General features: G+C 45.5%; 1 protein-coding gene across 1 annotated transcript in view; it reads right to left on the bottom strand.

Moving 5' to 3' along the window:
- The window catches only part of WDR47 (WD repeat domain 47), an 81,294-nt gene extending 69,566 nt beyond the window's left edge, over positions 1–11,728 (bottom strand). The window contains 1 exon segment of the mRNA XM_033196022.1: positions 11,364–11,728. The gene's annotated coding sequence lies outside the window, so the exon portion shown is untranslated.
- Between the last annotated feature and the right edge of the window lie 2,393 nt (positions 11,729–14,121).

Genomic DNA, 14,121 nt, shown 5'->3' with positions numbered 1-14,121 from the left:
CTCCATTGGCCGGGCGCGGTGGCTCAAGCCTGTAATCCCAGCACTTTGGGAGGCCGAGACGGGCAGATCACGAGGTCAGGAGATCGAGACCATCCTGGCTAACATGGTGAAACCCCGTCTCTACTAAAAAATACAAAAAACTAGCCGGCGAGGTGGCGGGCGCCTGTAGTCCCAGCTACTCGGGAGGCTGAGGCAGGAGAATGGCGTAAACCCGGGAGGCGGAGCTTGCAGTGAGCTGAGATCCAGCCACTGCACTCCAGCCCGGGCGACAGAGCAAGACTCCGTCTCAAAAAAAAAAAAAAAAAAAAAAGAAAGGCTCCATTAATCTGCAATTCCATCTCACACAATAAAAACTGCTCTCTTTAATCTTCCAAGTATTACAGAGTGCCTAACAGAATAATAGTGCTTTACAATAGAAGTTCACAAGCAAAATGCAGACAAGAAGATGAAGTGTCATGAAGCTTTTCAGTAAAATATCAAACTGCAACACAGGACTACTGCATCTTTTCCCTTTTTTTTTAAAAAGGAAGAAAAAAACTGCTAGCTGTTTTTAATAACATGGCATTCAAAAAACTTTATGCTGCTGCCAGGTCCCTTAATTTTAAATGTCCAGACCTGCAGGAATACATACGTGATATTGCAAGTCACTTAACCTCTATGTGCCTCAATTTCTTCATTCATAAAGTAAGGGGATTCATTTGTCTAATTTCTATGATTTCCCTTCAAGTTTTATAAATTGCTTTAACTCACATTTCAATATCAGAAAGTACATATTATTGAGAAATATCAATAATATATAGAAAATATCAAGTCTGGGATAATCAGAAGCCTATAATTAACAAGGTCTGTTTAATAAGAAGAAACAAAATAGATTTGCATTAGATCACTTAAGCAAACAAACAAAAGAAAAGCTCTTTTAACCAAAGCTGTGATGTCTGCTAACCACCTAACATTTGTAACATGGGTGCAGCACATGGGCCTTCTTACTGTTGACAGCTGTTCTCAATTTATCAATTATTTTAATTTACCTTCTGGAACTGTGAATGATTTTTGGCCAGAAGAAATAAATTATGTTTAAAGCAGGTACAACTTTATATAAGTATAAAAAGAAAAGAAACTAATATAAACTGTATGTTGTATATATGCATAAAATATCTCCGTAAAAAAACATAAGAAATAGATTATACTGGCTGTATCCTAGAAGGAAAACTAGATAATTAAAGAATAGGAATGGAATCTGTACATCAAAGTAGCCCTGTAACATGAGTTTACCTATATAACAAACCTGCACATGTACCCCTGAACCTAAATTAAAAGTTAAAAAAAAAAAAAAAAAAGAAGAGGAATGGGAAGATAACTTTTCATTATATACCCTTTTGAATTTTGTACCATGGACGAATATTACCTATTCAAAAAATTAAAAATAACAAAACATAAATAACAAATTTACATTTGCACACTACTAGAAAGAATTAGTAAACTAATGCATATAATGAAGTAATAACATTTCAAAGAAACTTGTATTTTTTCCCCATAACCCAAGACTTCTCAGATCTGATCTGATTTAAATACCATTTCAATCTTTTTTTTTGAAGACAGGATCTTGCTCTCCCAGGCTGAAGTGCAGTGGCACAATCTTAGCTCACTGCAGCCTCTACCTCCTGGGTTCAAGAGATCCTCCCGCCTCAGCCTTCCCAGTAATTGGGACTATAGGCATGCACCACCACACCTGGCTGATTTTTGTGTTTTTTGTAGAGACAGGGTGTCACCATGTTGCTCAGGCTGGTCTCCCACTCCTGGGCTCAAGAGATCTGCCAGCCCCAGCCTCCCCAAGTGCTGAGATTACAGGCATGAGCAACTGCACCTACCTCAATCTTTCTTTATGAGATTAAGGACTAAGGTATGTGTGTTCTTTCCATATTCAAACCCAGACATTTTTTAACAAGTATGTTTAAAATTACTAAGTACTAAAAATTCACAATATAAAAACGATTTTCTTACTCAAACTGCTCAATTAAGTCATGTAATGCAGAAAAGATAAAGAAAAAAAATTGTCAACTTTGACACTAACAATGTAAAATGTAGACCGGGCATGGTGGCTCACGCCCATAATCCCAGCACTTTGGGAGGCCAGGTGGGCAGATCACTTGAGGTGAGGAGTTCAAGACCAGCCTGGCCAACGTGGCAAAACCCTGTCTCTATTAAAAATACAAAAATTAACCAGGTGTGGTGGCATGTGTCTATAATCCCAGCTACTCGGGAGGCTGAGGCAGGAATATGCTTGAACCCGAGAGGTGGAGGTTGCAGTCAGCTGAGAGTGCACCACTGCACTCTGGCCTGGGTGACAGAGTGAGACTCTGTCCAAAAAAAAAAATTGTAAAATGTAAATCTTCCATTCAACAGAAACTTGCCACAAACAATTATGTTGAAAGACAAGGCACAAAGCAGGACTAAGTAAAACACACATAAAGATATAAATGAGGCCGGGCTCAGTGGCTCACACCTGTAATCCCAGCACTTTAGGAGGCCGAGGCAGGTGGATCATGAGGTCAGGAGTTCAAGACCAGCCTGGCCTAGATGTGAAACCCCGTCTCTACTAAAAATACAAAAATTAGCTGGGCACAGTGGCAGGCACCAGTAATCCCAGCTACTTGGGAGGCTGAGGCAGGAGAATCACTCAAACCCAGGGGGGTGGAGGTTGCAGTGAGCCGAGATCATGCCATTGCACTCTAGCCTGGGCAACAGAGTGAGACTCTGTCTCCAAAAAAAAAAAGAGTTAAATGGTTATTATCTAGAGCATATAAATAGCATCTTCAAATCAATACCCTCAAAATTCCAGCTGAAAAATGAGCAAAAGGCCGGGCGCGGTGGCTCAAGCCTGTAATCCCAGCACTTTGGGAGGCCGAGACGGGCGGATCACAAGGTCAGGAGATCGAGACCATCCTGGCTAATATGGTGAAACCCCATCTCTACTAAAAAATACAAAAAACTAGCCAGGCGAGGTGGCGGGCGCCTGTAGTCCCAGCTACTCGGGAGGCTGAGGCAGGAGAATGGCATAAACCCGGGGGGCGGAGCTTGCAGTGAGCTGAGATTTGGCCACTGCACTCCAGCCTGGGTGACAGAGTGAGACTCTGTCTCAAAAAAAAAAAAAAGAAAAGAAAAATGAGCAAAAATATAGACAATTCACAAAAGAACTATGAATACCAACAAATTTATGAAAAGATGCTCAACCTCAATAATAGTTGTATAACAAGGTACCAACATGCTCACTTCCACACATAGTAAAACGAGGTAGCCATTTAGGGCCTACCAGTTTTGAAAAAGAAAAAAGAAGACCTGATAATATCTAGTTTTGGCAACAGTGTGGCCAAATGCCTTCATATACTGTTGTTAAGAATGTAAACTGGGGGCCAGATGTGGTGACTCACACCTGTAATCCCAGCACTTTGGGAGGCCAAGGCGGGCAGATCACGAGGTCAGGAGATGGAAAGCATTCTGGCCAACATGGTGAAACCCAGTCTCTACTGAAAACACAAAAATCAGCTGGGCATGGTGGTGCATGCCTGTAATCCCAGCTACTTGGGAGGCTGAGGCAGGAGAATTGCTTGAACCAGGGAGTCAGAGGTTGCAGTGAGCCGAGATCCGCGCCACTGCACTCCAGCCTGGTGACAGAGTGAAACTCTGTCTCAAAAAAATAAAAATAAAAAAAGAATGTAAACTGCGATGCACTTTTTGAGAGAATTTGACAGCATGAAATTTTTACCTACAAAAATGTTGGCAGAGCGTGGTGGCTCATGCCTGTAATCCTAGCATTTTGGAAGGCTGAAGTGGGTGGATCACCTGAGGTCAGGACTTTAAGACCAGCGTGACCAACATGGTGAAACCCCATCTCTACTAAAAATACAAAATTAGCTGGGCGTCATGGCACATGCCTGGAATCCCAGCTACTTGGGAGGCTGAGGCAGGAGAATCACTTGAACCCAGGAGGCGGAGGTTGCAGTGAGCTGGGATCACACCATTGCCCTCTGGCCTGGGCAACAAGAGTGAAACTCTATCTCAAATAAATAAATAAATAAAGTTAAATGTAAACTACCCAATTCCAATTCTTATAGAAACCCAGCCTGCAAAAATACTTGCAAATAAAAGATGTTCCCTGAAAATTTATTTGTAACAGAGAAAAACTAGAAATAAACGGAACTCTCCTTAATAGCAGAATCGGTAAATAAATTATGGTAAATTCATACTATAAAACAGGGGTCCCCAACCCCCAGGCCACAGACCAATACTGATCCTTGGCCTGTTAGGAACCGGGCTGTACAGCGGGAGGTGAGCTGCAGACAAGGAAGCATTACTGCCTGAGCTCCCCAACCTGTCAGATCAGCAGCGGCATTAGATTCTCACAGGAGCACGGACCCTACATATGAGGGATCTAAATTGCAGTCTCCTTATGTGAATCTAACGCCTATTGATCTGAGGTAGAACGGTTTCCACCTCTTCTCCTGTCTGTGGAAAAATTTTCTTCTAGGAAGCCAGTAAACCAACCAGTCTCTGGTGCCAAAAAGGCTGAGGACTGCTGCTATAGAATACTAATGCAGTGATGCATATCTATACATCCTAAAAAGGAAAAGTGCATCACAGAATAGTGTAGCTATCAATAAATATTTGTTGAATGAATGAATATAAGTAGGTCCATTTATTTAAAAGGAGAGAGGCATAATATCTCTGTGTCTAAATAAATATACAAAGAAAGGTCTGAGGCCGGGCACAGTGGCTGATGCCTATAATCCCAGCACTTTGGGAGGCTGAGATCAGAGGATAGCTTGAGCTCAGGAGTTCAAGGCAACATGACGAAACCCTGTCTCTTAAAAAAAAAAAAAAATTAGCCAGGCGTGGTGGTGCACGCCTGAGGTCCCAGCTACTCAGGAGGTTGAGGTGGGAGAACTGTTTGAGTATGGGTGGTTGAAGCTGCAGTGAGCCAACACTGCACCACTGCACTCCAGCCTGGGCGAAAGAGTAAGACCCTGTCTCAGGAAAAACAAACAAACAAAAAACAAACAAACAACAACAACAAAAAAACTCCACACACAAAAAAAGAAAGGTCTAGAATGATGCATGCCAAACTGTTCAGTGTGATTATCTCTGAAGAGAGGAATGGCATTGGGGTGGAGGGCAAGGATCTAGCAGAAGAAAAGGGTTGAAGGAGACTTTTAAATTTTTTTCTCCTGCCTTGGCCTCCCGAGTAGCTGGGATTACAGGCACCCGCCATCACGCCCAGCTCTTTTGTATTTTTAGTAGAAACGGGGTTTCACCATGTTGGCCAGGCTGGTCTCGAACTCCCAACCTCAGGTGACCCGCCCACCTTGGCCTCCCAAAATGCTGGGATTACAGGCATGAGCATGTGTGCCCAGCCAATTTTTAATTTTGTATCTTCTTCTTTTTTAAGAGAAGGAGTCTTACTATGTTGCCCAGACTAGAGTGTAGTTGCTATTCCCAGGTCTGTTCATAGCACACTACAGCCTCAACCTCCTGTGCTCAATCTATCCTTCTGCCTCAGCCTCTTGAGTAGCTAAGACTATAGGCATATGCCAATTCGCCTGGCTCAATTTTTAATTTTAAAGCAAAAAAGAACTATGAAAATGAAAAATATATACATATTAAAGGATTAGATCTCAAAAGTTCTAATCTATATTAAGGTACCAACTAAAGCAGAATCCCCAAAACAGGATTAACTGCTTTGTTTACAATGCAAAAACTACTGGGTACTATTTTAGGATCTTACATTCATTGTTTAATTGATCCTTACAAAAACCATTCTTCACCAGAAGGTAGCTTCTAGATCTCCTCCCACTCCTGTCATCCTCCTCTAAATATTTGTTAATCTCCCTCTTAAAGAACCCAAAATAGGCCAGGCGCCGTGGCTCACGCCTGTAATCCCAACACTATAAGAGGCTGAGGCAGGTGGATCACGAGGTCAGGAGATCCAGACCATCCTGGCCAACATGGTAAAACCCCATCTCTACTAAAAATACAAAAATTAGCCGGACGTAGTGGCCTGCGCCTGTAGTCCCAGCTACTCAGGAGGCTGAGGCAGAAGAACCACTTGAACCTGGGAGGTGAAGGTTGCAGTGAACTGAGATGGCGCCACTGCACTCCAGCCAGGGCAACTGAGCGAGACTCCATCTCAAAAAATAAACAAACAAACAAATAGGCCAGGCACGGTGGCTCATGCCTGTAATCCCAGCACTTTGGGAGGCCGAGGCGGGCGGATCACGAGGTCAGGAGATCAAGACCATCCTGGCTAACACGGTGAAACCCCGTCTCTACTAAAAATACAAAAATAATTAGCCGGGCATGGTGCCGGGCGCCTGCAGTCCCAGCTACTCGGGAGGCTGACGCAGGAGAATGGTGTGAACCCGGGAGGCGGAGCTTGTAGTGAGCCGAGATCACACCACTGTACTACAGCCTGAGCGACAGACAGAGCAAGACTCCATCTCAAAAAAATAAATAAATAAAAAATAAAGGCCGGGCGCGGTGGCTCAAGCCTGTAATCCCAGTACTTTGGGAGGCCGAGGTGGGCGGATCACGAGGTCAGGAGATCGAGACCATCCTGGCTAACACGGTGAAACCCCGTCTCTACTAAAAATACAAAAAACTAGCCGGGCGAGGTGGCGGGCGCCTGTAGTCCCAGCTACTCCGGAGGCTGAGGCAGGAGAATGGCGTAAACCCGGGAGGCGGAGCTTGCAGTGAGCTGAGATCCGGCCACTGCACTCCAGCCCGGGCTACAGAGCGAGACTCCGTCTCAAAAATAAATAAATAAATAAATAAATAAATAAATAAAAATAAAGCACAACACTCCAGGTGTGGTCTGATCAAGAACTATACACAGTGAAACTAACATATCCCATAATCTAGGCTCTTTACATAGAATACACCTAAAATTTCTTTATATCATCATCTATTTGTGAAATGCTATTTTTGCACTGCCAGCAATTTCATTTCCAAAGCTTTTCTTAAAGTTTCAAAGAGAACCGCTGGGCGATGTGGCTCACGCCTGTAATCCCAACACTTTGGGAGGCCGAGGTGGGTGGATCACGAGGTCAGGAGATCCAGACCATCCTGGCTAACACAATGAAACCCTGTCTCTACTAAAAATATTAAAAAATTAGCTGGGCGTGGTGGCAGGCACCTGTAGTCCCAGCTACTCAGGAGGCTGAGGCAGGAGAATGGCGTGAACCTAGGAGGCGGAGCTTGCAGTGGGCAGGAGATCACGCCACTGCACTCCAGCCTGGGCGACAGAGTGAGACTCTGTCTCAAAAAAAAAAGAAAAAAAACAAAGATTTTATAAAAGGTTCCACTTTCTTTTTCTTTTTCATCATATCAACAAGAGTCACAAAACATGGTACTTGGCCATAGGAAAAAAACATTATTTAAGTTACATATGTCAAGTGTACTATATAACGAGTAATTATAAGTAGTATAAAATTTTATGTCTTTTTGCATGTAGTACTGTTTTTTCTTTCTTTCTTTCTTTCTTTTTTTTTTTTCTGAGACTGGGTCTCACTGTCTCCCAGGCTGGTAGAGCCTTGTCAACCTAGGCTCAAGTGATTCTCTCACCTCAGCCTCCTCCCAAAATACTCGGATTACAGGTATGAGTCACCTCGCCCAGCCCAGTACTATTTCTTGGTAAAATAAGATGTTGACTTATAAAATAAGAACAAGCTCCTAGCAGAGTGGAAAGCATACAACCGGTGCTCAATAAATGTAAATTTCTTCCCTTCAGAGCTCCTAGCCTTGGTAAGGACAATGTGTCAAAAGGACTGCTAATGAATTGCTGCGGGAGAGCTACTGCGCTGTGAAGTATAAAAATTTACTTTGGAATAAGCTTACTTATTTTTGAAAATATTTCAGTAATTTAAAAAATATCAAGTCAGGTGCGGTGGCTCATGCCTGTAATCCCAGCACTTTGGGAAGCCAAGGCAGGCAAGTCACTTGAGCCCAGGAGATCAACACCAGCCTGGGCAACATGGCAAAACCCTATCTCTACAAAAAATACAAAAATTAGCTGGGTGTGGTAGCAAGCACCTGTAGTCCTAGCTACTCGGGAGGTTGAGGCAGGAGGATCACTCGAGCCCAGGAATTTGAGGCTGCAGTGGGCTATCATCACGCCACTATACTGCAGCCTGAACAATAAAGTGAGACCCTGTCTCAAAAAATAAATAAATAGGCCAGGCGCAGTGGCTCACGCCTATAATCCCAATGCTTTGGGAGGCCGAAGTGGGTGCATCACTTGAGACCAGGCGTTCAAGACCAGCCTCACCAACATGGTGAAACCGTGTCTCTTCTAAAAATAAAAAAATTAGTCAAGTGCAGAGGTGTGCGTGCGCACCTGCAATCCCAGCTACTTGGGAGGCTGAGGCAGGAAAATCACTTGAACTTGGGAGGCAGAGGTTGCAGCGAGCCGAGATCACACTACTGCACTCCAGCCTGGGCAACAGAGCAAGACTCCGTCTCAAATAATAATAATAATAATAAAATAAATAATATTGGAAAGTTCATTGAGATCAATTATGTTAAATGTACCATATGAAGAAACTCCTACTTGTGATAATATTCATCTGAAGCCATGTAAACAGGGGAAGTTCAGGTGGGTAATGACTGATGAGTATTTACTATGTATTAACAACATGCTACAAACTGGGATACATGATCGAGCTATTACAGTGAACAAGACTATAGAACACAAAAGAAAGGTTTTAAGGGAGTGTGTGGTATAAATTCTTTTTTTTTTTTTTTTTTTTTGAGGCAGAGTCTTGCTTTGTCGCCCAGGCTGGAGTGCAGTGGCATGCACAATCTTGGCTCCACCTCCTGTGTTTCAGCGATTCTCCTACCTCAGTCTCCCGAGTAGCTGGGATTACAGGCACATGCCACCATGCCCAGTTAATTTTTGTATTTTTGATAAAGACAAGGTTTCACCATGTTGTCCAGGCTGGTCTCAAACTCCTGACCTCAGGTGATCCACCCACTTCAGCCTCCCAAAGTGCTGGGATTATAGCCATAAGCCTCCACACCTGGCCGGTATAAATCCTTTTTAAAGGATATATTTTCATTTCAACACAAACAAACTCAACATAGAGAAAAATTAGTTGAAATACGCAAGCTTTGGCTATTCAGTGTACTAGTCTCAAAACTGAAGTATCCTCAGGTGTGGGCCAGCATTGGATATGGAGTTTGAAGACCTGGGTTCAAGTCTTCTGTTCAAAAATAATACACAGGGTCAGGCACGGTGGCTCTCGCTTGTAATCCCAATACTTTGTGAGGCCAAGGAGGGTGGATCACCTGAGACTAGGAATTCCAGACCAACCTAGCCAACACGGTGAAACCCCGTCTCTACTAAAAATACAAAAATTAGCCCGGCATGGTGGCTGGCACCTGTAATCCCAGCTACTTGGGAGGCTGAGGCAAGAGAATCACTTAAACCCAGGAGGCGGAGGCTGCAGTGAGCTGAGATGGTGCCACTGAACTCCAGCCTGGACGACAGAGTGAGACTCCGTCTCAAAAAAAAAAAAAAGGTAATCAACAGATGCCTTCCAAAGTGCTTTCAACTCAGAGCCCATTCTCAGACTAAAACAATAGCAAGCATTATCACCATTTTACAGAATGAGAAATTAGTCAGTGTTAGGCTTAGTAGCTCTTACAAGAATGCAATCCGTAGCAAAAGAAATCTTAAATACAGGTAATCTGATTTTTCAGCTTACTGATCTACTAAGGAAAACTTCAAATCTTTTCATAACTAAAGCGTTTCTGAAACTGCAGCATACATTAAGTATTTCACATGCTGTCCATTAAATAACTAATAAACTCTATTTCACAAACAGGAAAAGAGGTTGAACACCATTATGTAAGTAGTAACATAGGATTGTACCCCTGTTCTCTTATGACACATTCTTAACAGTACTGGTTTTTAAGATGAGGGAGAAAAGAACCAGGAAATGGACCAGTGGGAGATAAACACAGGTTAAAATCCTGTCAAAAAAAAAATTTACGTCTTCATAATGGCATCCAAATTCAAGTGTCTGGGTTTTGGCTTTTTTACCTAACAATACACTGTTGTGGCTTGACTTTTCCATTACCGTGTAATAATGTTTCTTTCCTATTGGAAGCAATCTATCCTAACCTCCCAAACCTAAGGTAGAATTACTCATTTCATCTTCCTAAATGAGACCTCGAAAATATGCCATATAAAGGAAAATGGGCTCTTGGGCGTTTCTCCTTCTTAGTAAAATGTCAATGCAACATATGCCAACGCTGGAGACAAAAAAATTCTACTTGGATTTACCGTGAAAAAAAGATTTATAGCATTTTTTAAACCTACATGTTCATTTCTGTGCCATTAACTTTTTGAGGCATTCTACAGAGTCTACAACAAAGAGAGAAATAACTATTAGGATCACAACCTATGAATCTGGGTGGAACAAAGACTTCTCCTTTCATTACGCAGAGAAAACCAAGTTGCCAAAAAAAAAAAAAAAAAAAAACCCGGTCCCCTCAGATACCATGCACGGTTACTAACTGCATGTCTGTTACAGAGAAGCAAAAATCATCTGGTCAAAAGCCCAAATGCCGCCCTGGCAAACCCTCGCCCCCGCCCCCTTTGCCCACGGCCTCGCCCCCGAGCTAGAGTTCCAATATTTTTCTCCCCTATAAAGGGAAGAGGTTTAACCCTTTGAGTTCCACAACCTTGCGTTCTTCTACGCAGGCGCCCCTCCAGCACAATCCCAGTTCTAATCGAGTCGCTGCCCCTTTCCGCGACACACCCAAACCCCCAAAGGCCTGCTCCCATCGACCACTGATGTAAGAAAAGCCAAACCCGGCCCCAGCGGGGCTCCCAGCCCCGCCGCTCCCTCTCCTCCTCCGGGCCAAGGCGTGCCCAGAAAGGGACGCGAGCGCGCCCCTCAGTTCTCGCACGGGCTCGACCAAGGGGCGAGGAAGGAAGAATCCGCGCAGCGGCGAAATGGGCACGAACCTCGAGCTCACTTGCTGCTCGGTGCCAGGGCGAGGGGTGTCGCTCTGCCCCCAGAATCCGACTGGTAGTGTGAGAAAGGTGTGGTCCAGGAGCGGTGACCTCGAACCGGGGCCCAGCAGTTCGCAGGTCCTCATCCCGCGATGCTGGGGCCTCACCCACGACCCCAGTCCCCTCCCAGTCGGCACCCAAGCCTACTAAAGACCCCTCTCTGGGGCTGCAAACAGCCCTCGGGTCCGCCCGGTCGAAGCCGTGTCAGGTGGTGACAGGAGGCGACGGGTGACCATGGCAACCCGAGGTGTGCAACTGTCCGACCCCGCCTCCGCCTCCCGGACTCACTCACCTGAGGGCTCCAGGGCAAGCCTGGAGGAGCGACGGAGGAGAACGCGACTGGGAGGCCGGTGGCCAGGGCACCGAAGCGGCCGGCTCCGGTCTGCGGCGGGAGCACGAGGGCGGCGGTCTGGGTTTGGCGTCGGTCCTCCCTCCTGCCGCCCGCGCGTCAATCCATCAGTTCGTCAATCCGTACTTCTCACGTCGGCCCCTCCCGGCCCAGCGACTGCTCAGCTCAGCCTCTTGCAGACTGCGGTTGTCAAATGCCGGGGAGCCGAGCTCTACCCGCGAGCGACAGCCAATCGCCGCGCTTCCCCGAGGCGCCTCAGGACCCCGCCGCGCGGGGCGGCCAGGCAGGTGCCTGAGCCGAAGGGCGAGTCGGCTAGGGTGGGGTGGGCGGGGCTGGGCTGGACGGGGCGGGGCTGGGCGGACCCAAAGCCTGTGCGGGGCTGGGGGCGGGGCAGGCTTGGAGAGACCGGCTAAGGGCCCGGGGGACCAGCAGGACGCGCGCGGCAATAGCGTGAGACTAGTGGCAGGGAGTTAGACCCGTAGCAGGTCGCTGACCCCATGTCCCAAAATAGCACGAACGGGGTTGTCGCCTCCAAATACAGAAGACTGCGCATTAGGATTGACTCTTCATACTCCTCCCAGATAATTAATAAAGGTTAATGAAATTAATGTTGCCTTCTACCCTTCTCTCGCTGCTTTCCTAGGTGCCACTTCATCCCAGAAAACTCCAGTAGTTTGTCTCCTTCCTGGTTTCTCATTTTGTAAAGGTGATCTGCCTTGAAAGCGTTTTTCAGTTACTTAACATTTAACATGTTCAGTTTTTGTCTATCCCTGTTGGTTGTAAGCCACTTATTCCACAAATATACGTGATGCTCAACCGAGCTGAATTAAGCATCCAGGAAGTATAACCATAAGGAAGAATACAATTACACAAACCTGTAAGACCATCATCCTCGGCCAGGCGCGGCGGCTCATGCGTGCAATCCCAGCACTTTAGGAGGCTGAGGCGGGAGGATCACTTGAGGTCAGGAGTTTGAGACCAGCCTGGCCAACATGGTGAAACCCCGTCTCTACTAAAAATCCAAAAATTAGCCGGGTGTGGTGGCAAGCCGCCTGTAATCCCAGCTACTCGGTAGGCTGAGGCAAGAGAATCTCTTGAACCCGAGAGATGGAGGTTGCAGTGAGCCGAGATCATGCCACTGCACTCCAGCCTGGGTGACAGAGTGAGACTCCGTCTCGCAAAGAAAAAAAAAAAAAAGAACATCATCCTCACAGAGGCGAAAGTCCAGAGTGAGCTGGACCTCCCAGGAAAATGGGGTAACAGTCTGGTAAAGAGAATAAACATTAAAAATACTTCTGGCACTCCCATGCTTATGCTTATTACAGTACTATTTACAATAGCCAAAATATGGAATCAACCTAGGTCAATCAACAGACAAATGGATAAAGAAAATGTGGTACATATACACAACACAATCTTTGTTTTTTTGATTTTGAGATGGAATCTCGCTCTGTCGCCCAGGCTAGAGTGCAGTGGTGCGATCTGGGCTCACTGCAAGCTCCACCTCCCGGGTTCACACCATTCTCCTGCCTCAGCCTCTCGAGTAGCTGGGACTACAGGCGTCCGCTGCCACCTCCAGCTAATTTTTTTTTTTTTTTTTTTTTGTATTTTTAGTAGAGATGGGGTTTCACCGTGTTAGCCAGGATGGTCTCGATCTCCTGACCTCATGATCCGTCCGCCTCGGCCTTCCAAAGTGCTGGATTAAAGGCATGAGCCACCGTGCCCGGCCACACAATGCAATCTTATTCACCCATAAAAAAGAATGAAATCCTGTCATTTGCAGCAACATGGATGGGACGGGAGGACATTATGTTAAGTGAAACAAGCAAAGCACAAAAAGACAAATATTGCACGTTCTCGCATTCATGTGGGAACTAAAAGAATTGATCTCATGGAGGTAGTGAATACAATGGTGGTTACCAGAGGCTGGAAAGTAGTGGAGGGCGAAGGGGGGATAAAGAGGTTAATGGGTACAAAACTACAGTTACATAGCAGGAATAAATTCTAGTGCTCGATAGCATAATTGGGTGACTATAGTTAACAATAATCTATTCTATATTTCCAAATAGCTAAAAGAGAAGATTCAGAATGTTCCCAACACAAAGAAATAGTAAATGGCAGGCCAAGCGCAGTGGCTCACACCTGTAATCCCAGCACTTTGGGAGGCCGAGATGGGCAGATCGAGACCATCCTGGCCAACATGGTGAAACCCTGTCTCTACTAAAAATACAAAAATTAGCCGGGTGTGGTGGTGTGCGCCTGTAGTCCCAGCTACTCAGAAGGCTGAGGCAGGAGAATCACTTGAACCTGGGAGGCAAAGGTTGCAATGAGCTGAGATTGGGCCACTGCACTCCAGCCTGGTGACAGAGCAAGACTCTGTCTCAAAAAATAAAAAAAAAAAAAATAAATGCCTGGGTACAGTGGCTCATGCCTGAAATCCCAGCACTTTGGGAGGCTTAGGATCACTTAAGGCCACTAGTTAGAGACTTGCCTGGGCAACATAGTGAGACTCCCTCTCTACAAAAACGAGAATAAAAAATTAGACATGGCGAGACACACCTGCAGTCCTAGCTACTTGAGAGGCTGAACTGGGATGATAGTTTGAGCTCAAAGTTCAAGGCTACAGTGAGCTATAATCACACTACTGCACTCCCGCTGGGGTGACTGAGTGAGACCCTGTCTCTTAATAATAATAATGCGG

The sequence above is a fragment of the Trachypithecus francoisi genome, unplaced genomic scaffold (genome assembly GCF_009764315.1).
Source record: "Trachypithecus francoisi isolate TF-2019V2 unplaced genomic scaffold, Tfra_2.0 Lachesis_group5, whole genome shotgun sequence".
NCBI lineage: Eukaryota > Metazoa > Chordata > Mammalia > Primates > Cercopithecidae > Trachypithecus > Trachypithecus francoisi.
The sequence above is the reverse complement of the archived record's forward strand: the minus strand, read 5'-3'. Positions and strand labels throughout refer to the sequence as shown.